The following is a 10,000-nucleotide window of genomic DNA, read 5'->3' as shown; positions in this document are numbered from 1 at the left end:
AGATGGCCACAGTGTGTGGATAGGGGGCCAGAGCCCAGCCACAGTGTGTGGATAGGGGGCCAGAGATGGCCACAGTGTGTGGATAGGGGGGGCCAGAGCCCAGCCACAGTGTGTGGATAGGGGGCCAGAGCCCAGCCACAGTGTGTGGATAGGGGTGGGGGCCAGAGCCCAGCCACAGTGTGTGGATAGGGGGGCAGAGCCCAGACTCAGTGTGTGGATAGGGGGCCAGAGCCCAGCCACAGTGTGTGGATAGGGGGGGGGGGGCAGAGCCCAGCCACAGTGTGTGGATAGGGGGACCAGAGATGGCCACAGTGTGTGGATAGGGGGCCAGAGCCCAGCCACAGTGTGTGGATAGGGGGGGCCAGAGCCCAGCCACAGTGTGTGGATAGGGGGGGGGACCAGAGATGGCCACAGTGTGTGTAATTCTCAACAGGGAGAGCAGTCGTGCAGTCTGTCCTGTAAATCTTTGCAGGGGACAGTGTGTGTGTGTGTGTGTGTGTGTGTGTGTGTGTGTGTGTGTGTGTGTGTGTGTGTGTGTGTGTGTGTGTGTGTGTGTGTGTGTGTGTGTCCCATATCCTTGTGCTTCTTACCAGTGAGAGCAGTCATGCAGGCTGTCGTGGAGGGTCTTGCGGAGGACAGAGTCCTTGTCGTATATCCCCCAGGTAGCCTGCAGTACTGAGTCTAACAGGCAGTCTCCCTGGGTACGGTTCCACAGGGCATACAGTCTGCTGTCCAGCCTGGTACCCAGCTCCAAGGACCAGTTGATGATGGGAGACTCCTCCTCTAGCTCTGTGGAGACACACACACAGACAGAAAGGACACACACACAGACAGACAGAAAGGACACACACACAGACAGAGAGAAAGGACACACACACACACACAGGGAGAAATGACACACACACACACACAAAGAGAAAGGACACACACACAGACAGAGAGAAAGGACACACATACACACACACAGGGAGAAAGGACACACACACACACACACACAGAGAAAGGACACACACACACACATAGACAGAGAGAAAGGACACACACATACACAAAAGAGAGAGAGAGAAAAGACACACACAGACACACACACACAGAGAAAGGACACACACACACAGAGAGAAAGGACACACACACACACAGAGAGAGAGAGAGAGAGAGAGAGAGAGAGACAGAGAGAGAGAGAGAGAGAGAGAGAGAGAGAGAGAGAGAGAAAAGACACACACACACACACACACACACACACACACACACACACACACACACACACACACACACACACACACACACACACACACACACACACACACACACACACACACACACACACACACACACACACACACACACAGAGAAAGGTCACACACAGACACACACACACACACACACACACACACACACACACACACACACACACACACACACACACACACACACACACACACACACACACACACACACACACACACACACACACACACACACACACACACAGAGAAAGGACACACACAGACACAGAGAGGACACATACATTGTTAGCCATTTAGAGAGGGAGGAATAGAGAGGACACAGCAACTCAATTACTTAATTCTTCCCTCGTCTCCCCTTGGCCCTGCAACAACCAACTGGAGCATCCTATTTCTCCCATGTAACCCAATTACACTACGAGCTGAAATAGGTTACAAGACACCTCTGAGACCGACACACACCTGGGAGAATCATTGGGGTAAGCGAACAGTCAATAAGGACGTAGAGCTGAAACGTCTGTGTAGTAAACCCTGATGGTAACTAGCTAGCTGAGGAGAGGGTGGTGAGGTAACTAGCTAGCTGGGGAGAGGGAGGTGAGGTAACTAGCTAGCTGGGGAGAGGGAGGTGAGGTAACTAGCTAGCTGGGGAGAGGAGAGGGAGGTGAGGTAACTAGCTAGCTGGGGAGAGGAGAGGGAGGTGAGGTAACTAGCTAGCTGAGGAGAGGGCGGTGAGGTAACTAGCTAGCTGGGGAGAGGAGAGGGAGGTGAGGTAACTAGCTAGCTGGGGAGAGGAGAGGGAGGTGAGGTAACTAGCTAGCTGGGGAGAGGAGAGGGAGGTGAGGTAACTAGCTAGCTGGGGAGAGGAGAGGGAGGTGAGGTAACTAGCTAGCTGGGGAGAGGAGAGGGAGGTGAGGTAACTAGCTAGCTGGTGAGAGGAGAGGGTGGTGAGGTAACTAGCTAGCGGAGGAGAGGAGAGGGAGGTGAGGTAACTAGCTAGCTGAGGAGAGGGCGGTGAGGTAACTAGCTAGCTGAGGAGAGGAGAGGGAGGTGAGGTAACTAGCTAGCTGAGGAGAGGAGAGGGTGGTGAGGTAACTAGCTAGCTGGTGAGAGGACAGGGAGGTGAGGTAACTAGCTAGCTGGTGAGAGGAGAGGGTGGTGAGGTAACTAGCTAGCTGAGGAGAGGGTGGTGAGATAACTAGCTAGCTGGTGAGAGGAGAGGGTGGTGAGGTAACTAGCTAGCTGGTGAGAGGAGAGGGTGGTGAGGTAACTAGCTAGCTGGTGAGAGGGTGGTGAGGTAACTAGCTAGCTGGTGAGAGGAGAGGGTGGTGAGGTAACTAGCTAGCTGGTGAGAGGAGAGGGAGGTGAGGTAACTAGCTAGCTGGTGAGAGGAGAGGGTGGTGAGGTAACTAGCTAGCTGGTGAGAGGAAGGTGAGGTAACTAGCTAGCTGGGGAGAGGAGAGGGCGGTGAGGTAACTAGCTAGCTGGTGAGAGGAGAGGGCAGTGAGGTAACTAGCTAGCTGAGGAGAGGGTGGTGAGGTAACTAGCTAGCTAAGGAGAGGAGAGGGAGGTGAGGTAACTAGCTAGCTGGTGAGAGGGCGGTGAGGTAACTAGCTAGCTGAGGAGAGGGCGGTGAGGTAACTAGCTAGCTGAGGAGAGGACGGTGAGGTAACTAGCTAGCGGAGGAGAGGAGAGGGAGGTGAGGTAACTAGCTAGCTGGGGAGAGGAGAGGGCGGTGAGGTAACTAGCTAGCGGAGGAGAGGAGAGGGAGGTGAGGTAACTAGCTAGCGGAGGAGAGGGAGGTGAGGTAACTAGCTAGCTGAGGAGAGGAGAGGGAGGTAACTAGCTAGCTAAGGAGAGGGTGGTGAGGTAACTAGCTAGCGGAGGAGAGGAGAGGGAGGTGAGGTAACTAGCTAGCTGAGGAGAGGGCGGTGAGGTAACTAGCTAGCTGAGGAGAGGAGAGGGAGGTGAGGTAACTAGCTAGCTGAGGAGAGGAGAGGGTGGTGAGGTAACTAGCTAGCTGGTGAGAGGAGAGGGAGGTGAGGTAACTAGCTAGCTGGTGAGAGGAGAGGGTGGTGAGGTAACTAGCTAGCTGAGGAGAGGGTGGTGAGATAACTAGCTAGCTGGTGAGAGGAGAGGGTGGTGAGGTAACTAGCTAGCTGGTGAGAGGAGAGGGTGGTGAGGTAACTAGCTAGCTGGTGAGAGGGTGGTGAGGTAACTAGCTAGCTGGTGAGAGGAGAGGGTGGTGAGGTAACTAGCTAGCTGGTGAGAGGAGAGGGAGGTGAGGTAACTAGCTAGCTGGTGAGAGGAGAGGGTGGTGAGGTAACTAGCTAGCTGGTGAGAGGAAGGTGAGGTAACTAGCTAGCTGGGGAGAGGAGAGGGCGGTGAGGTAACTAGCTAGCTGGTGAGAGGAGAGGGCAGTGAGGTAACTAGCTAGCTGAGGAGAGGGTGGTGAGGTAACTAGCTAGCTAAGGAGAGGAGAGGGAGGTGAGGTAACTAGCTAGCTGGTGAGAGGGCGGTGAGGTAACTAGCTAGCTGAGGAGAGGGCGGTGAGGTAACTAGCTAGCTGAGGAGAGGACGGTGAGGTAACTAGCTAGCGGAGGAGAGGAGAGGGAGGTGAGGTAACTAGCTAGCTGGGGAGAGGAGAGGGCGGTGAGGTAACTAGCTAGCGGAGGAGAGGAGAGGGAGGTGAGGTAACTAGCTAGCGGAGGAGAGGGAGGTGAGGTAACTAGCTAGCTGAGGAGAGGAGAGGGAGGTAACTAGCTAGCTAAGGAGAGGGCGGTGAGGTAACTAGCTAGCTGAGGAGAGGGAGGTGAGGTAACTAGCTAGCTGGGGAGAGGGAGGTGAGGTAACTAGCTAGCTGGGGAGAGGGAGGTGAGGTAACTAGCTAGCTGGGGAGAGGGAGGTGAGGTAACTAGCTAGCTGGTGAGAGGAGAGGACGGTGAGGTAACTAGCTAGCTGGTGAGAGGAGAGGGCGGTGAGGTAACTAGCTAGCTGGGGAGAGGAGAGGGAGGTGAGGTAACTAGCTAGCTGGGGAGAGGGCGGTGAGGTAACTAGCTAGCTGGTGAGAGGAGAGGGCGGTGAGGTAACTAGCTAGCTGAGGAGAGGACGGTGAGGTAACTAGCTAGCAGAGGAGAGGAGAGGGAGGTGAGGTAACTAGCTAGCTGAGGAGAGGACGGTGAGGTAACTAGCTAGCAGAGGAGAGGGAGGTGAGGTAACTAGCTAGCTGGGGAGAGGGAGGTGAGGTAACTAGCTAGCAGAGGAGAGGACGGTGAGGTAACTAGCTAGCGGAGGAGAGGAGAGGGAGGTGAGGTAACTAGCTAGCTGAGGAGAGGACGGTGAGGTAACTAGCTAGCTGGTGAGAGGAGAGGGAGGTGAGGTAACTAGCTAGCTGAGGAGAGGGCGGTGAGGTAACTAGCTAGCTGAGGAGAGGAGAGGGAGGTGAGGTAACTAGCTAGCTGAGGAGAGGGCGGTGAGGTAACTAGCTAGCTGAGGAGAGGAGAGGGAGGTGAGGTAACTAGCTAGCTGAGGAGAGGAGAGGGTGGTGAGGTAACTAGCTAGCTGAGGAGAGGAGAGGGAGGTGAGGTAACTAGCTAGCTGGGGAGAGGAGAGGGAGGTGAGGTAACTAGCTAGCTGGGGAGAGGAGAGGGCGGTGAGGTAACTAGCTAGCGGAGGAGAGGAGAGGGAGGTGAGGTAACTAGCTAGCGGAGGAGAGGGAGGTGAGGTAACTAGCTAGCTGAGGAGAGGAGAGGGAGGTAACTAGCTAGCTAAGGAGAGGGTGGTGAGGTAACTAGCTAGCGGAGGAGAGGAGAGGGAGGTGAGGTAACTAGCTAGCTGAGGAGAGGGCGGTGAGGTAACTAGCTAGCTGAGGAGAGGAGAGGGAGGTGAGGTAACTAGCTAGCTGAGGAGAGGAGAGGGTGGTGAGGTAACTAGCTAGCTGGTGAGAGGAGAGGGAGGTGAGGTAACTAGCTAGCTGGTGAGAGGAGAGGGTGGTGAGGTAACTAGCTAGCTGAGGAGAGGGTGGTGAGATAACTAGCTAGCTGGTGAGAGGAGAGGGTGGTGAGGTAACTAGCTAGCTGGTGAGAGGAGAGGGTGGTGAGGTAACTAGCTAGCTGGTGAGAGGGTGGTGAGGTAACTAGCTAGCTGGTGAGAGGAGAGGGTGGTGAGGTAACTAGCTAGCTGGTGAGAGGAGAGGGAGGTGAGGTAACTAGCTAGCTGGTGAGAGGAGAGGGTGGTGAGGTAACTAGCTAGCTGGTGAGAGGAAGGTGAGGTAACTAGCTAGCTGGGGAGAGGAGAGGGCGGTGAGGTAACTAGCTAGCTGGTGAGAGGAGAGGGCAGTGAGGTAACTAGCTAGCTGAGGAGAGGGTGGTGAGGTAACTAGCTAGCTAAGGAGAGGAGAGGGAGGTGAGGTAACTAGCTAGCTGGTGAGAGGGCGGTGAGGTAACTAGCTAGCTGAGGAGAGGGCGGTGAGGTAACTAGCTAGCTGAGGAGAGGACGGTGAGGTAACTAGCTAGCGGAGGAGAGGAGAGGGAGGTGAGGTAACTAGCTAGCTGGGGAGAGGAGAGGGCGGTGAGGTAACTAGCTAGCGGAGGAGAGGAGAGGGAGGTGAGGTAACTAGCTAGCGGAGGAGAGGGAGGTGAGGTAACTAGCTAGCTGAGGAGAGGAGAGGGAGGTAACTAGCTAGCTAAGGAGAGGGCGGTGAGGTAACTAGCTAGCTGAGGAGAGGGAGGTGAGGTAACTAGCTAGCTGGGGAGAGGGAGGTGAGGTAACTAGCTAGCTGGGGAGAGGGAGGTGAGGTAACTAGCTAGCTGGGGAGAGGGAGGTGAGGTAACTAGCTAGCTGGTGAGAGGAGAGGACGGTGAGGTAACTAGCTAGCTGGTGAGAGGAGAGGGCGGTGAGGTAACTAGCTAGCTGGGGAGAGGAGAGGGAGGTGAGGTAACTAGCTAGCTGGGGAGAGGGCGGTGAGGTAACTAGCTAGCTGGTGAGAGGAGAGGGCGGTGAGGTAACTAGCTAGCTGAGGAGAGGACGGTGAGGTAACTAGCTAGCAGAGGAGAGGAGAGGGAGGTGAGGTAACTAGCTAGCTGAGGAGAGGACGGTGAGGTAACTAGCTAGCAGAGGAGAGGAGAGGGAGGTGAGGTAACTAGCTAGCTGGGGAGAGGGAGGTGAGGTAACTAGCTAGCAGAGGAGAGGACGGTGAGGTAACTAGCTAGCGGAGGAGAGGAGAGGGAGGTGAGGTAACTAGCTAGCTGAGGAGAGGACGGTGAGGTAACTAGCTAGCTGGTGAGAGGAGAGGGAGGTGAGGTAACTAGCTAGCTGAGGAGAGGGCGGTGAGGTAACTAGCTAGCTGAGGAGAGGAGAGGGAGGTGAGGTAACTAGCTAGCTGAGGAGAGGGCGGTGAGGTAACTAGCTAGCTGAGGAGAGGAGAGGGAGGTGAGGTAACTAGCTAGCTGAGGAGAGGAGAGGGTGGTGAGGTAACTAGCTAGCTGAGGAGAGGAGAGGGAGGTGAGGTAACTAGCTAGCTGAGGAGAGGGCGGTGAGGTAACTAGCTAGCTGAGGAGAGGAGAGGGTGGTGAGGTAACTAGCTAGCTGAGGAGAGGGAGGTGAGGTAACTAGCTAGCTGGGGAGAGGGAGGTGAGGTAACTAGCTAGCTGAGGAGAGGGAGGTGAGGTAACTAGCTAGCTGAGGAGAGGAGAGGGTGGTGAGGTAACTAGCTAGCTGAGGAGAGGGAGGTGAGGTAACTAGCTAGCTGGGGAGAGGAGAGGGAGGTGAGGTAACTAGCTAGCTGAGGAGAGGGAGGTGAGGTAACTAGCTAGCTGAGGAGAGGGAGGTGAGGTAACTAGCTAGCTGGGGAGAGGGAGGTGAGGTAACTAGCTAGCTGGTGAGAGGAGAGGGCGGTGAGGTAACTAGCTAGCTGAGGATAGGAGAGGGCGGTGAGGTAACTAGCTAGCGGAGGAGAGGAGAGGACGGTGAGGTAACTAGCTAGCTGAGGAGAGGGTGGTGAGGTAACTAGCTAGCTGAGGAGAGGAGAGGGAGGTGAGGTAACTAGCTAGCTGAGGAGAGGAGAGGGAGGTGAGGTAACTAGCTAGCTGAGGAGAGGGAGGTGAGGTAACTAGCTAGCTGAGGAGAGGGAGGTGAGGTAACTAGCTAGCTGAGGAGAGGAGAGGGAGGTGAGGTAACTAGCTAGCTGGGGAGGGAGGTGAGGTAACTAGCTAGCTGAGGAGAGGAGAGGGAGGTGAGGTAACTAGCTAGCTGAGGAGAGGAGAGGGTGGTGAGGTAACTAGCTAGCTGAGGAGAGGAGAGGGCGGTGAGGTAACTAGCTAGCTGAGGAGAGGGCGGTGAGGTAACTAGCTAGCTGAGGAGAGGATGGTGAGGTAACTAGCTAGCTGAGGAGAGGACGGTGAGGTAACTAGCTAGCTGAGGAGAGGAGAGGGAGGTGAGGTAACTAGCTAGCTGGGGAGAGGAGAGGGCGGTGAGGTAACTAGCTAGCTGAGGAGAGGGAGGTGAGGTAACTAGCTAGCTGAGGAGAGGGCGGTGAGGTAACTAGCTAGCTGAGGAGAGGGCGGTGAGGTAACTAGCTAGCTGAGGAGAGGGCGGTGAGGTAACTAGCTAGCTGAGGAGAGGACGGTGAGGTAACTAGCTAGCTGAGGAGAGGACGGTGAGTTAACTAGCTAGCTGAGGAGAGGACGGGGAGGTAACTAGCTAGCTGAGGAGAGGACGGTGAGGTAACTAGCTAGCTGAGGAGAGGAGAGGGAGGTGAGGTAACTAGCTAGCTGGGGAGAGGACGGTGAGGTAACTAGCTAGCTGAGGAGAGGAGAGGGAGGTGAGGTAACTAGCTAGCTGGGGAGAGGGAGGTGAGGTAACTAGCTAGCTGAGGAGAGGAGAGGGTGGTGAGGTAACTAGCTAGCTGAGGAGAGGGCGGTGAGGTAACTCGCTAGCTGAGGAGAGGAGAGGGCGGTGAGGTAACTCGCTAGCTGAGGAGAGGAGCAGATTGGGGCTCCTAAAAGGAGGGCTCTTCGCTTTTCTACCTGCTCATCTGAAAACTGACTGACGCAGAATTATCACCCACAAAATTCACACCTAACATACACTGAGTGTACAAAACATTAGGAACACCTGCTCTTTCAATAACAGCCTGACCAGGTGAATCCAGGTGAAAGCTATGATCCCTTATTGATGTCACTTGTTAAATCCACTTCAATCAGTGTAGATGAAGGGGAGGAGACATGTAGATGAAGGGGAGGAGACACGTAGATGAAGGGGAGGAGACACGTAGATGAAGGGGAGGAGACATGTAGGTGAAGGGGAGGAGACATGTAGATGAAGGGGAGGAGACATGTAGATGAAGGGGAGGCGACATGTAGATGAAGGGGAGGAGACATGTAGATGAGGGAGTGGATTTAAATTGAATTGAAGTGGATTTAACAAGTGACATCAATAAGAGATCATAGCTTTCACCTGGATTCACCTGGTCAGAGACGGGTTAAAGAAGGACTTTAAAGACTGGAGACAATTGAAGCATGGATTGTGTATGTGTGCCATTCAGAGCGTGAATGAGCAAGACTAAATATTTAAGTGCCTTTTGAACAGGGTATGGTAGTAGGGTCCAGGGTGCACCGGTTTGAGTGTGTCAAGAACTGCAACGCTGCTGGGTTTTTCCACACTCAACAGTTTCCCCGAGTGTATCAAGAACGGTCCACCACCCAAAGGACATCGAGCCAACATGAGGACATAATAATAATAATAATATATGCCATTTAGCAGACGCTTTTATCCAAAGCGACTTACAGTCATGTGTGCATACATTCTACGTATGGGTGGTCCCGGGGATCGAACCCACTACCCTGGCGTTACAAGCGCCATGCTCACATCCAGCCAACATGACACAACTGTGGGACACATTCGAGTCAACATCCTCCAGCAGCCCTGTGGAACTCATTCAATAATTTGTGTCGAGTCCACGACCCAATGAATTGAGGCTGTTCTAAGGGGCTAAAGGGGGTGCAACTCAATATTGGGAAGGTGTTCCTAATGTTTTGTACACGGTGTATATTTGGCACAGAGTTGACTCTCATGGAACAGCGTGTGGTCTTAAAGGAGCTTCTCTCTTTCATCACTTTACAACTGGTCATCTGAGACGGACGCAAAAGGATCAAACCACACACACACGCACATACACACGCACACACACGCACACACACACACACGCACACACACACACTTGATTCTAATGGTAAATATTCAACATGCAGTTTGCATCCCTGGCATGGGGTTGATGGGAGATATTGAGAAATATCCAGAGATATCAAGAATCCTCTGAGATCTTTTTACCTTTCTGTACATCTCGGTCTAACACCTCGTCAAACAGCTTCTCCTGGACTGCAGTGGGCAGGTCTTCGATGTCTGCAGAAACACACAACGAGAGAGAGAGAGAGAGAGAGAGAGAGAGAGAGAGAGAGAGAGAGAGAGAGAGAGAGAGAGAGAGAGAGAGAGAGAGAGAGAAAGAGAGAGACAGAGAGAGAGAGAGAGAGAGAGAGAGAGAGAGAGAGAGAGAGAGAGAGAGAGAGAGAGAGAGAGAGACAGAGAGAGAGAGAGAGACAGAGAGAGAGAGAGAGAGAGAGAGAGAGGGAGAGGGAGAGGGAGAGAGAGAGAGAGAGAAACAGAGAGAGAGAGAGAGAGAGAGAGAGGGAGAGAGAGACACAGAGAGAGAGAGAGAGAGAGAGAGAGAGAGTGAGATAGCGAGAGAGAGGAATTAGGTGACT

General features: G+C 54.1%; 1 pseudogene; it reads right to left on the bottom strand.

Annotated features, from left to right (window-relative positions):
- The window catches only part of LOC124023158, a 36,550-nt pseudogene that overhangs the window by 16,643 nt on the left and 9,907 nt on the right, over nt 1–10,000 (bottom strand).

The sequence above is a fragment of the Oncorhynchus gorbuscha genome, unplaced genomic scaffold, assembly GCF_021184085.1.
Source record: "Oncorhynchus gorbuscha isolate QuinsamMale2020 ecotype Even-year unplaced genomic scaffold, OgorEven_v1.0 Un_scaffold_1519, whole genome shotgun sequence".
In the NCBI taxonomy this organism is placed as follows: Eukaryota; Metazoa; Chordata; class Actinopteri; order Salmoniformes; family Salmonidae; genus Oncorhynchus; species Oncorhynchus gorbuscha.
Note: the sequence above shows the minus strand (reverse complement) of the source record. Positions and strands in the feature narration are given on the sequence as shown.